The following is a 14,238-nucleotide window of genomic DNA, read 5'->3' as shown; positions in this document are numbered from 1 at the left end:
CTAGAGGTACATAAAATGCTGCCTAGAGGTGCACAAAAGTGCCGACTAGAGGCACATAAAGGAGCCACCTAGAGGTGCATAAATGGCCGCCTAGAGCGAAATAAAGGGCCACCTAGAGGCACATAAAGGGCCGTCTGGAGGGACATAAAGAGCCGTCTAGAGGTACATAAAGGCCCGCCTAGAGGTACAAAAAGGGCCGCCTAGAGGCACATAAAGGGCCGCCTAGAGGCACATAAAGGGGCTGCCTAGAGGCACATAGAGGGCTGCCTAGAGGCACATAGAGGGCTGCCTAGAGGCACATAAAGGGCTGCCTAGAGGCACATAAAGGGCCGCCTAAAGGTATATAAAGAGCCGCCTAGAGGCACATAAAGAGCCGCCTAGAGGCACATAAAGAGCCGCCTAGAGGTACATAAAGGGGCCACCTAGAGGCACATAAAGGGCCGCCTATAGGTACATAAAGGGCCGCCTAGAGGCACATAAAGGAGCCGCCTAGAGGCACATAAAGGAGCCGCCTAGAGGCACATAAAGGGCCGCCTAGAGGCACATAAAGGGGCCGCCTAGAGGCACATACAGAGTTGCCTAGTGATACATAAAGGGCCGCCTAGAGGTACATAAAGGGCCGCCTAGAGGCACATACAGAGTTGCCTAGTGATACATAAAGGGCCGCCTAGAGGTACATAAAGGGCCGCCTAGAGGCACATAAAGAGCCTCCTAGAGGTACATAAAGGGCCGCCTAGAGGCACATAAAGGGCCGCCTATAGGTACATAAAGGGCCGCCTAGAGGCATAAGAACAAAGGTAACTGCAGAAGGCCTATTGGCCCATACGAGGCAGCTCCTATCTATAACCACCCAATCCCACTCATATACTTGTCCAACCCGCGCTTGAAACAATCGAGGGACCCCACCTCCACCACGTTACGCGGCAGTTGGTTCCACAAATCAACAACCCTGTTACTGAACCAGTATTTACCCAAGTCTTTCCTAAATCTAAACTTATCCAATTTATACACATTGTTTCGTGTTCTGTCTTGTGTTGATATTTTTAATACCCTATTAATATCCCCTTTGTTATGACCATTCACCCACTTGTAAACCTCTATCATGTCACCCCTAACTCTTCGCCTTTCCAGTGAATGCAACTTAAGCTTTGTTAATCTTTCTTCATATGAAAGATTTCTAATTTGGGGAATTAACTTAGTCATCCTACGCTGGACACGTTCAAGTGAATTTATATCCATTCTATAATACGGCGACCAAAACTGAACTGCATAATCTAAATGGGGCCTAACCAGAGCAAGATATAGCTGAAGAACCACACCAGGTGTCTTGTTACTAACGCTTCGATTAATGAATCCCAGTGTCCTATTCGCCTTATTATGAACATTCATGCATTGATCCTTTTGTTTTAAATTCTTACTAATCATAACTCCCAGATCCCTTTCGCAATCCGACTTCGCAATCTCAACACCATCTAGCTCGTATCTTGTAACTCTAACATCATTACCTAGCCTCAGAACTTTACATTTATCAGCGTTAAACTGCATTTGCCTATCCTTTGACTGTTTCAAAACCCTATCTAGATCAACATGAAGTGATAGTGAGTCCTCCTCCGAATTAATTTCCCTACCGATTTTCGTATCATCGGCAAATTTTGCTACTCAAACCTGAATCTAAATCATTTAAATATATTATAAACAACAGAGGTCCCAGGACAGAGCCCTGAGGTATTCCACTAACAACATTATCCCACTCTGACTTAACCCCATTTATACTAACTCTCTGTTTCCTTTGGAATAGCCATGCCCTAATCCAACTTAATATAGCACCCCCAATACCATGAGCCTCTATTTTTTTAATTAGTCTTTCATGTGGCACTGTATCAAAAGCTTTGCTAAAGTCAAGGTACACAACATCACAATCCTTACCACTATCAACTGCCTCAACTATGCTGGAATAAAAAGTTAGCAAATTTGTTAAACATGAACGGCCATTTGTAAAACCATGTTGCGACTCATTTATTAATTTATGTTTTTCAAGATGGAGACGAATTGTATTTGCAATTATTGATTCAAGTAACTTTCCCACACTAGACGTTAGGCTAATTGGCCGATAGTTTGACGCAAGTGATCTATGTCCTTTCTTAAAAATTGGTACCACATTAGCTACCTTCCATGACTCTGGCACTCTGCCTGACTCTATTGATTTAATAAATATAGTAGACTGTGGCTCGGAAAGCTCCTCTTTGCATTCTTTAAGCACCCTGGCAAACACTTCATTCGGCCCTGGGGATTTGTTTGGTTTTAGTTTTTCTAATTGTTTAATTACATCCTCCCTGGTAACTGCTAAACTAGTCAACCTGTCCTCATCCCCACCCACATAGACTTGTTCGGCTGAAGGCATATTGTTAAGTTCTTCTTTAGTAAATACAGATATAAAATATTTGTTAAAAATACTACTCATCTCCTTGTCATTATCCGTTATTTGACCTGTCTCAGTTTTTAATGGACCTATCCTTTCCCTAGTCTTAGTTCGATATAACTGAAAAAACCCATTTAGGATTTGACTTTGCTTGCTCTACTATGCGAACTTCATAGTTTCTTTTTGCTTTCCTAATCTCTTTTTTAACATTTCTAACCAGTTGTATGAATTCCTGTTATACAGGCACATACAGAGTAGCATAGAGATATATAAAGGGCCGCCTAGAGGTACATAAAGGGCCGCCTAGAGGTACATAAAGGGCCGCCTAGAGGCCCATAAAGGGCCGCCTAGAGATACATAGAGGGCCGACTAGAGGTACATAAAGGGCCGCCTAGAGGTACATAAAGGGCCGCCTATAGGCACATACAGAGCCGCCTAGAGGTACATAAAGAGACGCCTAGAGGCACATAAAGGGGGCCTGGAGGCACATAAAGGGCCGCCTACTGGCACATAAAGAGCCGCCTAGAGGTACATAAATGGCCGCCTAGAGGCACATAAAGGGCCGCCTAGAGGCACATAAAGGGCCGCCAAGAGGCACATAAAGGGCCGCCTAGAGGTACATAAAGAGCCGCCTAGAGGCACATAAAGGGCCGCCTAGAGGTACATAAAGGGCCGCCTAGAGGTACATACAGAGTTGCCTAGAGGTACATAAAGGGCCGCCTAGAGGCACATAAAGAGCCGCCTAGAGGTACATAAAGGGCCGCCTAGAGGCACATAAAGGGCCGCCTAGAGGTACATACAGAGTTGCCTAGAGGTACATAAAGGGCCGCCTAGAGGCGCATAGAGGGCCGCCTAGAGGTACATAAAGGGCCACCTAGAGGCACATACAGAGTTGCCTAGAGGTACATAAAGGGCCGCCTTGAGGCACATAAAGGGCCTCCTAGAGGTACATAAAGGGCCGCCTAGAGGCACATAATGGGCCGCCTAGAGGTACATAAAGGGCCACCTAGAGGTACATACAGAGTTGCCTAGAGGGACATAAAGGGCCGCCTAGAGGCACATAAAGGGCCGCCAAGAGGCACATAAAGGGCCGCCTAGAGGTACATAAAGAGCCGCCTAGAGGCACATAAAGGGCCGCCTAGAGGTACATAAAGGGCCGCCTATAGGTACATACAGAGTTGCCTAGAGGTACATAAAGGGCCGCCTAGAGGCACATAAAGAGCCGCCTAGAGGTACATAAAGGGCCGCCTAGAGGCACATAAAGGGCCGCCTAGAGGTACATAAATGGCCGCCTAGAGGCATATAAATCGCGCGGATTTATATGCCTGCGGATCGCGCAAAAGGGAAAGCAACGAAGAGCAAGGAAGCGCAGGCCCCTCAGAGATTAAAGGAAGTACCTAAGCAAACCTTAGTTGTGGGAGATTCCCAGATAAGGTATTTGGATAGAACGTTTTGTGCTAGAGATAGGGGGAACAGGTTAAGGGTTTGCTATCCCGGAGCTGGCATTGGTGATATTATAAACAACTTCACTACAACACTGTCCACACACAGGTCAGTCTACCATACAGCAGGGAAAGGTTAACGTAACACAACAACCTGGTAGTTCACTACACAGTGGCCAGGTTCAGGTTCCTCAACACAACAACCTGGTAGTTCACTACACAGTGGCCAGCTTCAGGTTCCTCAACACAACACAACAACCTGGTAGTTCACTACACAGTGGCCAGGTTCAGGTTCCTCAACACAACAACCTGGTAGTTCACTACACAGTGGCCAGCTTCAGGTTCCTCAACACAACACAACAACCTGGTAGTTCACTACACAGTGACCAGCTTCAGGTTCCTCAACACAACACAACAACCTGGTAGTTCACAACACAGTGACCAGCTTCAGGTTCCTCAACACAACAACCTGGTAGTTCACTACACAGTGGCCAGCTTCAGGTTCCTCAACACAACAACCTGGTAGTTCACTACACAGTGGTCAGCTTCAGGTTCCTCAACACAACAACCTGGTAGTTCACTACACAGTGACCAGCTTCAGGTTCCTCAACACAACACAACAACCTGGTAGTTCACTACACAGTGGCCAGCTTCAGGTTCCTCAACACAACACAACAACCTGGTAGTTCACTACACAGTGGCCAGCTTCAGGTTCCTCAACACAACAACCTGGTAGTTCACTACACAGTGGCCAGCTTCAGGTTCCTCAACACAACACAACAACCTGGTAGTTCACTACACAGTGGCCAGCTTCAGGTTCCTCAACACAACAACCTGGTAGTTCACTACACAGTGGCCAGCTTCAGGTTCCTCAACACAACACAACAACCTGGTAGTTCACTACACAGTGACCAGCTTCAGGTTCCTCAACACAACAACCTGGTAGTTCACTACACAGTGGCCAGCTTCAGGTTCCTCAACACAACAACCTGGTAGTTCACTACACAGTGGCCAGCTTCAGGTTCCTCAACACAACACAACAACCTGGTAGTTCACTACACAGTGGCCAGCTTCAGGTTCCTCAACACAACACAACAACCTGGTAGTTCACTACACAGTGGCCAGCTTCAGGTTCCTCAACACAACAACCTGGTAGTTCACTACACAGTGACCAGCTTCAGGTTCCTCAACACAACACAACAACCTGGTAGTTCACTACACAGTGGCCAGCTTCAGGTTCCTCAACACAACAACCTGGTAGTTCACTACACAGTGGCCAGCTTCAGGTTCCACAACACAACAACCTGGTAGTTCACTACACAGTGGCCAGCTTCAGGTTCCACAACACAACAACCTGGTAGTTCACTACACAGTGATCAGCTTCAGGTTCCTCAACACAACAACCTGGTAGTTCACAACACAGTGACCAGCTTCAGGTTCCTCAACAACACAACAACCTGGTAGTTCACTACACAGTGACCAGCTTCAGGTTCCACAACACAACAACCTGGTAGTTCACTACACAGTGATCAGCTTCAGGTTCCTCAACACAACAACCTGGTAGTTCACAACACAGTGACCAGCTTCAGGTTCCTCAACACAACAACCTGGTAGTTCACTACACAGTGGCCAGCTTCAGGTTCCTCAACACAACAACCTGGTAGTTCACTACACAGTGGCCAGCTTCAGGTTCCTCAACACAACAACCTGGTAGTTCACTACACAGTGGCCAGCTTCAGGTTCCTCAACACAACAACCTGGTAGTTCACTACACAGTGGCCAGCTTCAGGTTCCTCAACACAACAACCTGGTAGTTCACTACACAGTGGCCAGCTTCAGGTTCCTCAACACAACACAACAACCTGGTAGTTCACTACACAGTGGCCAGCTTCAGGTTCCTCAACACAACACAACAACCTGGTAGTTCACTACACAGTGGCCAGCTTCAGGTTCCTCAACACAACAACCTGGTAGTTCACTACACAGTGGCCAGCTTCAGGTTCCTCAACACAACAACCTGGTAGTTCACTACACAGTGGCCAGCTTCACGTTCCTCAACACAACACAACAACCTGGTAGTTCACTACACAGTGACCAGCTTCAGGTTCCTCAACACAACACAACAACCTGGTAGTTCACTACACAGTGGCCAGCTTCAGGTTCCTCAACACAACACAACAACCTGGTAGTTCACTACACAGTGGCCAGCTTCAGGTTCCTCAACACAACAACCTGGTAGTTCACTACACAGTGGCCAGCTTCAGGTTCCTCAACACAACACAACAACCTGGTAGTTCACTACACAGTGGCCAGCTTCAGGTTCCACAACACAACAACCTGGTAGTTCACTACACAGTGGCCAGCTTCATGTTCCTCAACACAACACAACAACCTGGTAGTTCACTACACAGTGGCCAGCTTCAGGTTCCTCAACACAACAACCTGGTAGTTCACTACACAGTGGCCAGCTTCAGGTTCCACAACACAACAACCTGGTAGTTCACTACACAGTGGCCAGCTTCAGGTTCCTCAACACAACAACCTGGTAGTTCACTACACAGTGACCAGCTTCAGGTTCCTCAACACAACAACCTGGTAGTTCACTACACAGTGGCCAGCTTCAGGTTCCTCAACACAACAACCTGGTAGTTCACTACACAGTGGCCAGCTTCAGGTTCCTCAACACAACAACCTGGTAGTTCACTACACAGTGACCAGCTTCAGGTTCCTCAACACAACAACCTGGTAGTTCACTACACAGTGACCAGCTTCAGGTTCCTCAACACAACAACCTGGTAGTTCACTACACAGTGGCCAGCTTCAGGTTCCTCAACACAACAACCTGGTAGTTCACTACACAGTGACCAGCTTCAGGTTCCTCAACACAACAACCTGGTAGTTCACTACACAGTGGCCAGCTTCAGGTTCCTCAACACAACAACCTGGTAGTTCACTACACAGTGACCAGCTTCAGGTTCCTCAACACAACAACCTGGTAGTTCACTACACAGTGGCCAGCTTCAGGTTCCTCAACACAACACAACAACCTGGTAGTTCACTACACAGTGACCAGCTTCAGGTTCCTCAACACAACAACCTGGTAGTTCACTACACAGTGGCCAGCTTCAGGTTCCTCAACACAACACAACAACCTGGTAGTTCACTACACAGTGGCCAGCTTCAGGTTCCTCAACACAACAACCTGGTAGTTCACTACACAGTGGCCAGCTTCAGGTTCCTCAACACAACACAACAACCTGGTAGTTCACTACACAGTGGCCAGCTTCAGGTTCCTCAACACAACAACCTGGTAGTTCACTACACAGTGGCCAGCTTCAGGTTCCTCAACACAACAACCTGGTAGTTCACTACACAGTGACCAGCTTCAGGTTCCTCAACACAACAACCTGGTAGTTCACTACACAGTGACCAGCTTCAGGTTCCTCAACACAACAACCTGGTAGTTCACTACACAGTGGCCAGCTTCACGTTCCACAACACAACAACCTGGTAGTTCACTACACAGTGGCCAGCTTCAGGTTCCTCAACACAACAACCTGGTAGTTCACTACACAGTGACCAGCTTCAGGTTCCTCAACACAACAACCTGGTAGTTCACTACACAGTGGCCAGCTTCAGGTTCCTCAACACAACAACCTGGTAGTTCACTACACAGTGGCCAGCTTCAGGTTCCTCAACACAACAACCTGGTAGTTCACTACACAGTGGCCAGCTTCAGGTTCCTCAACACAACAACCTGGTAGTTCACTACACAGTGGCCAGCTTCAGGTTCCTCAACACAACAACCTGGTAGTTCACTACACAGTGATCAGCTTCAGGTTCCTCAACACAACAACCTGGTAGTTCACTACACAGTGGCCAGCTTCAGGTTCCTCAACACAACAACCTGGTAGTTCACTACACAGTGGCCAGCTTCAGGTTCCACAACACAACAACCTGGTAGTTCACTACACAGTGGCCAGCTTCAGGTTCCTCAACACAACAACCTGGTAGTTCACTACACAGTGGCCAGCTTCAGGTTCCTCAACACAACAACCTGGTAGTTCACTACACAGTGGCCAGCTTCACGTTCCACAACACAACAACCTGGTAGTTCACTACACAGTGGCCAGCTTCAGGTTCCTCAACACAACAACCTGGTAGTTCACTACACAGTGGCCAGCTTCAGGTTCCTCAACACAACAACCTGGTAGTTCACTACACAGTGGCCAGCTTCAGGTTCCTTCAGGTAAAGGAGCCAGCTTCAGGTAAAGGAGCCGCCTCGGGGTACATAAATGGCCGCCTAGAGGTATATAAAGGGCCGCCTGGAGGTACATAAAGGGCCGCCTAGAGGTACATAATGAAGCCGGGAAGAGGCACTTAAAGGGCCGCCTAGAGGTACATAAAGGGCCGCCTAGATGTGCATAAATGGGCCGCCTAGAGGTACATAAAAAGGCCGCCTAGAGGTACATAAAGGGGCCGCCTAGAGGTGAATAAAGGGGCCGCCTCGGGGTACATAAATGGCCGCCTGGAGCTATATAAAGGGCCGCCTTGAGGTACATAAAGGGTCGCCTGGAGGTACATAAAGAGGCCGCCTAGAGGCACATAAAGGGCCGCTTAGAGGCACATAAAGGGGCCGCCTAGAGGTACATAAAGGGGTCGCTGAGAGGTACATAAAGGGCTGCCTAGAGGTACATAAATGGCCGCCTGGAGGTACATAAAGGGCCGCCTGGAGGCACATAAAGGGGCCGCCTGGAGGTACAAAAAGGGGCCGCCTAGAGGTACATAAAGGGCTGCCTAGAGGTACATAAATGGCCGCCTAGAGGTATATAAAGGGCCGCCTGGAGGTATATAAAGGGCCGCCTAGAGGTACATAATGAAGCCGGGAACAGGCACTTAAAGGGCCGCCTAGTGGTACATAAAGGGCCGTCTAGAGGCACATAAAGGGCCGCCTAGAGGCACATAAAGGGCCCCCTATAGGCACATAAAGGTGCCGCCTCGGGGTACATAAATGGCCGCCTGGAGCTATATAAAGGGCCGCCTAGAGGCGCATAAAGTGGCCGCCTAGAGGCACATAAAGGGCCCCCTATAGGCACATAAAGGAGCCGCCTCGGGGTACATAAATGGCCGCCTGGAGCTATGTAAAGGGTCGCCTAGAGGTACATAAAGGGCCGCCTAGAGGTACATAAAGGGTGAGCATAGAGGCACATAAATGAGCTGTCTAGAGGTACATAAAATGCTGCCTAGAGGTGCACAAAAGTGCCGACTAGAGGCACATAAAGGAGCCACCTAGAGGTGCATAAATGGCCGCCTAGAGCGAAATAAAGGGCCACCTAGAGGCACATAAAGGGCCGTCTGGAGGGACATAAAGAGCCGTCTAGAGGTACATAAAGGCCCGCCTAGAGGTACAAAAAGGGCCGCCTAGAGGCACATAAAGGGCCGCCTAGAGGCACATAAAGGGGCTGCCTAGAGGCACATAGAGGGCTGCCTAGAGGCACATAGAGGGCTGCCTAGAGGCACATAAAGGGGCTGCCTAGAGGCACATAAAGGGCCGCCTAAAGGTATATAAAGAGCCGCCTAGAGGCACATAAAGAGCCGCCTAGAGGCACATAAAGAGCCGCCTAGAGGTACATAAAGGGGCCACCTAGAGGCACATAAAGGGCCGCCTATAGGTACATAAAGGGCCGCCTAGAGGCACATAAAGGAGCCGCCTAGAGGCACATAAAGGAGCCGCCTAGAGGCACATAAAGGGCCGCCTAGAGGCACATAAAGGGGCCGCCTAGAGGCACATACAGAGTTGCCTAGTGATACATAAAGGGCCGCCTAGAGGTACATAAAGGGCCGCCTAGAGGCACATACAGAGTTGCCTAGTGATACATAAAGGGCCGCCTAGAGGTACATAAAGGGCCGCCTAGAGGCACATAAAGAGCCTCCTAGAGGTACATAAAGGGCCGCCTAGAGGCACATAAAGGGCCGCCTATAGGTACATAAAGGGCCGCCTAGAGGCATAAGAACAAAGGTAACTGCAGAAGGCCTATTGGCCCATACGAGGCAGCTCCTATCTATAACCACCCAATCCCACTCATATACTTGTCCAACCCGCGCTTGAAACAATCGAGGGACCCCACCTCCACCACGTTACGCGGCAGTTGGTTCCACAAATCAACAACCCTGTTACTGAACCAGTATTTACCCAAGTCTTTCCTAAATCTAAACTTATCCAATTTATACACATTGTTTCGTGTTCTGTCTTGTGTTGATATTTTTAATACCCTATTAATATCCCCTTTGTTATGACCATTCACCCACTTGTAAACCTCTATCATGTCACCCCTAACTCTTCGCCTTTCCAGTGAATGCAACTTAAGCTTTGTTAATCTTTCTTCATATGAAAGATTTCTAATTTGGGGAATTAACTTAGTCATCCTACGCTGGACACGTTCAAGTGAATTTATATCCATTCTATAATACGGCGACCAAAACTGAACTGCATAATCTAAATGGGGCCTAACCAGAGCAAGATATAGCTGAAGAACCACACCAGGTGTCTTGTTACTAACGCTTCGATTAATGAATCCCAGTGTCCTATTCGCCTTATTATGAACATTCATGCATTGATCCTTTTGTTTTAAATTCTTACTAATCATAACTCCCAGATCCCTTTCGCAATCCGACTTCGCAATCTCAACACCATCTAGCTCGTATCTTGTAACTCTAACATCATTACCTAGCCTCAGAACTTTACATTTATCAGCGTTAAACTGCATTTGCCTATCCTTTGACTGTTTCAAAACCCTATCTAGATCAACATGAAGTGATAGTGAGTCCTCCTCCGAATTAATTTCCCTACCGATTTTCGTATCATCGGCAAATTTTGCTACTCAAACCTGAATCTAAATCATTTAAATATATTATAAACAACAGAGGTCCCAGGACAGAGCCCTGAGGTATTCCACTAACAACATTATCCCACTCTGACTTAACCCCATTTATACTAACTCTCTGTTTCCTTTGGAATAGCCATGCCCTAATCCAACTTAATATAGCACCCCCAATACCATGAGCCTCTATTTTTTTAATTAGTCTTTCATGTGGCACTGTATCAAAAGCTTTGCTAAAGTCAAGGTACACAACATCACAATCCTTACCACTATCAACTGCCTCAACTATGCTGGAATAAAAAGTTAGCAAATTTGTTAAACATGAACGGCCATTTGTAAAACCATGTTGCGACTCATTTATTAATTTATGTTTTTCAAGATGGAGACGAATTGTATTTGCAATTATTGATTCAAGTAACTTTCCCACACTAGACGTTAGGCTAATTGGCCGATAGTTTGACGCAAGTGATCTATGTCCTTTCTTAAAAATTGGTACCACATTAGCTACCTTCCATGACTCTGGCACTCTGCCTGACTCTATTGATTTAATAAATATAGTAGACTGTGGCTCGGAAAGCTCCTCTTTGCATTCTTTAAGCACCCTGGCAAACACTTCATTCGGCCCTGGGGATTTGTTTGGTTTTAGTTTTTCTAATTGTTTAATTACATCCTCCCTGGTAACTGCTAAACTAGTCAACCTGTCCTCATCCCCACCCACATAGACTTGTTCGGCTGAAGGCATATTGTTAAGTTCTTCTTTAGTAAATACAGATATAAAATATTTGTTAAAAATACTACTCATCTCCTTGTCATTATCCGTTATTTGACCTGTCTCAGTTTTTAATGGACCTATCCTTTCCCTAGTCTTAGTTCGATATAACTGAAAAAACCCATTTAGGATTTGACTTTGCTTGCTCTACTATGCGAACTTCATAGTTTCTTTTTGCTTTCCTAATCTCTTTTTTAACATTTCTAACCAGTTGTATGAATTCCTGTTATACAGGCACATACAGAGTAGCATAGAGATATATAAAGGGCCGCCTAGAGGTACATAAAGGGCCGCCTAGAGGTACATAAAGGGCCGCCTAGAGGCCCATAAAGGGCCGCCTAGAGATACATAGAGGGCCGACTAGAGGTACATAAAGGGCCGCCTAGAGGTACATAAAGGGCCGCCTATAGGCACATACAGAGCCGCCTAGAGGTACATAAAGAGACGCCTAGAGGCACATAAAGGGGGCCTGGAGGCACATAAAGGGCCGCCTACTGGCACATAAAGAGCCGCCTAGAGGTACATAAATGGCCGCCTAGAGGCACATAAAGGGCCGCCTAGAGGCACATAAAGGGCCGCCAAGAGGCACATAAAGGGCCGCCTAGAGGTACATAAAGAGCCGCCTAGAGGCACATAAAGGGCCGCCTAGAGGTACATAAAGGGCCGCCTAGAGGTACATACAGAGTTGCCTAGAGGTACATAAAGGGCCGCCTAGAGGCACATAAAGAGCCGCCTAGAGGTACATAAAGGGCCGCCTAGAGGCACATAAAGGGCCGCCTAGAGGTACATACAGAGTTGCCTAGAGGTACATAAAGGGCCGCCTAGAGGCGCATAGAGGGCCGCCTAGAGGTACATAAAGGGCCACCTAGAGGCACATACAGAGTTGCCTAGAGGTACATAAAGGGCCGCCTTGAGGCACATAAAGGGCCTCCTAGAGGTACATAAAGGGCCGCCTAGAGGCACATAATGGGCCGCCTAGAGGTACATAAAGGGCCACCTAGAGGTACATACAGAGTTGCCTAGAGGGACATAAAGGGCCGCCTAGAGGCACATAAAGGGCCGCCAAGAGGCACATAAAGGGCCGCCTAGAGGTACATAAAGAGCCGCCTAGAGGCACATAAAGGGCCGCCTAGAGGTACATAAAGGGCCGCCTATAGGTACATACAGAGTTGCCTAGAGGTACATAAAGGCCGCCTAGAGGCACATAAGAGCCGCCTAGAGTACATAAAGGGCCGCCTAGAGGCACATAAAGGGCCGCCTAGAGGTACATAAATGGCCGCCTAGAGGCCTATAAATCGCGCGGATTTATATGCCTGCGGATCGCGCAAAAGGGAAAGCAACGAAGAGCAAGGAAGCGCAGGCCCCTCAGAGATTAAAGGAAGTACCTAAGCAAACCTTAGTTGTGGGAGATTCCCAGATAAGGTATTTGGATAGAACGTTTTGTGCTAGAGATAGGGGGAACAGGTTAAGGGTTTGCTATCCCGGAGCTGGCATTGGTGATATTATAAACAACTCACTACAACACTGTCCACACACAGGTCAGTCTACCATACAGCAGGGAAAGGTTAACGTAACACAACAACCTGGTAGTCACTACACAGTGGCCAGGTTCAGGTTCCTCAACACAACAACCTGGTAGTTCACTACACAGTGGCCAGCTTCAGGTTCCTCAACACAACACAACAACCTGGTAGTTCACTACACAGTGGCCAGCTTCAGGTTCCTCAACACAACAACCTGGTAGTTCACTACACAGTGGCCAGCTTCAGGTTCCTCAACACACACAACAACCTGGTAGTTCACTACACAGTGGCCAGCTTCAGGTTCCTCAACACAACAACCTGGTAGTTCACTACACAGTGGCCAGCTTCAGGTTCCTCAACACAACACAACAACCTGGTAGTTCACTACACAGTGGCCAGCTTCAGGTTCCTCAACACAACAACCTGGTAGTTCACTACACAGTGCCAGCTTCAGGTTCCTCAACACAACACAACAACCTGGTAGTTCACTACACAGTGGCCAGCTTCAGGTTCCTCAACACAACAACCTGGTAGTTCACTACACAGTGGCCAGCTTCAGGTTCCACAACACAACAACCTGGTAGTTCACTACACAGTGGCCAGCTTCAGGTTCCACAACACAACAACCTGGTAGTTCACTACACAGTGATCAGCTTCAGGTTCCTCAACACAACAACCTGGTAGTTCACTACACAGTGACCAGCTTCAGGTTCCTCAACACAACAACCTGGTAGTTCACTACACAGTGGCCAGCTTCAGGTTCCTCAACACAACAACCTGGTAGTTCACTACACAGTGGCCAGCTTCAGGTTCCTCAACACAACAACCTGGTAGTTCACTACACAGTGCCAGCTTCAGGTTCCACAACACAACAACCTGGTAGTTCACTACACAGTGACCAGCTTCAGGTTCCTCAACACAACAACCTGGTAGTTCACTACACAGTGGCCAGCTTCAGGTTCCACAACACAACAACTTGGTAGTTCACTACACAGTGGCCAGCTTCAGGTTCCTCAACACAACAACCTGGTAGTTCACTACACAGTGGCCAGCTTCAGGTTTCCTCAACACAACAACTTGGTAGTTCACTACACAGTGGCCAGCTTCAGGTTCCTCAAACACAACACCTGGTAGTTCACTACACAGTGGCCAGCTTCAGGTTCCCACAACACAACAACCTGGTAGTTCACTACACAGTGACCAG

This window comes from Procambarus clarkii, chromosome 46 (genome assembly GCF_040958095.1).
Source record: "Procambarus clarkii isolate CNS0578487 chromosome 46, FALCON_Pclarkii_2.0, whole genome shotgun sequence".
Lineage (NCBI taxonomy): Eukaryota > Metazoa > Arthropoda > Malacostraca > Decapoda > Cambaridae > Procambarus > Procambarus clarkii.
The sequence above is the reverse complement of the archived record's forward strand: the minus strand, read 5'-3'. Positions refer to the sequence as shown.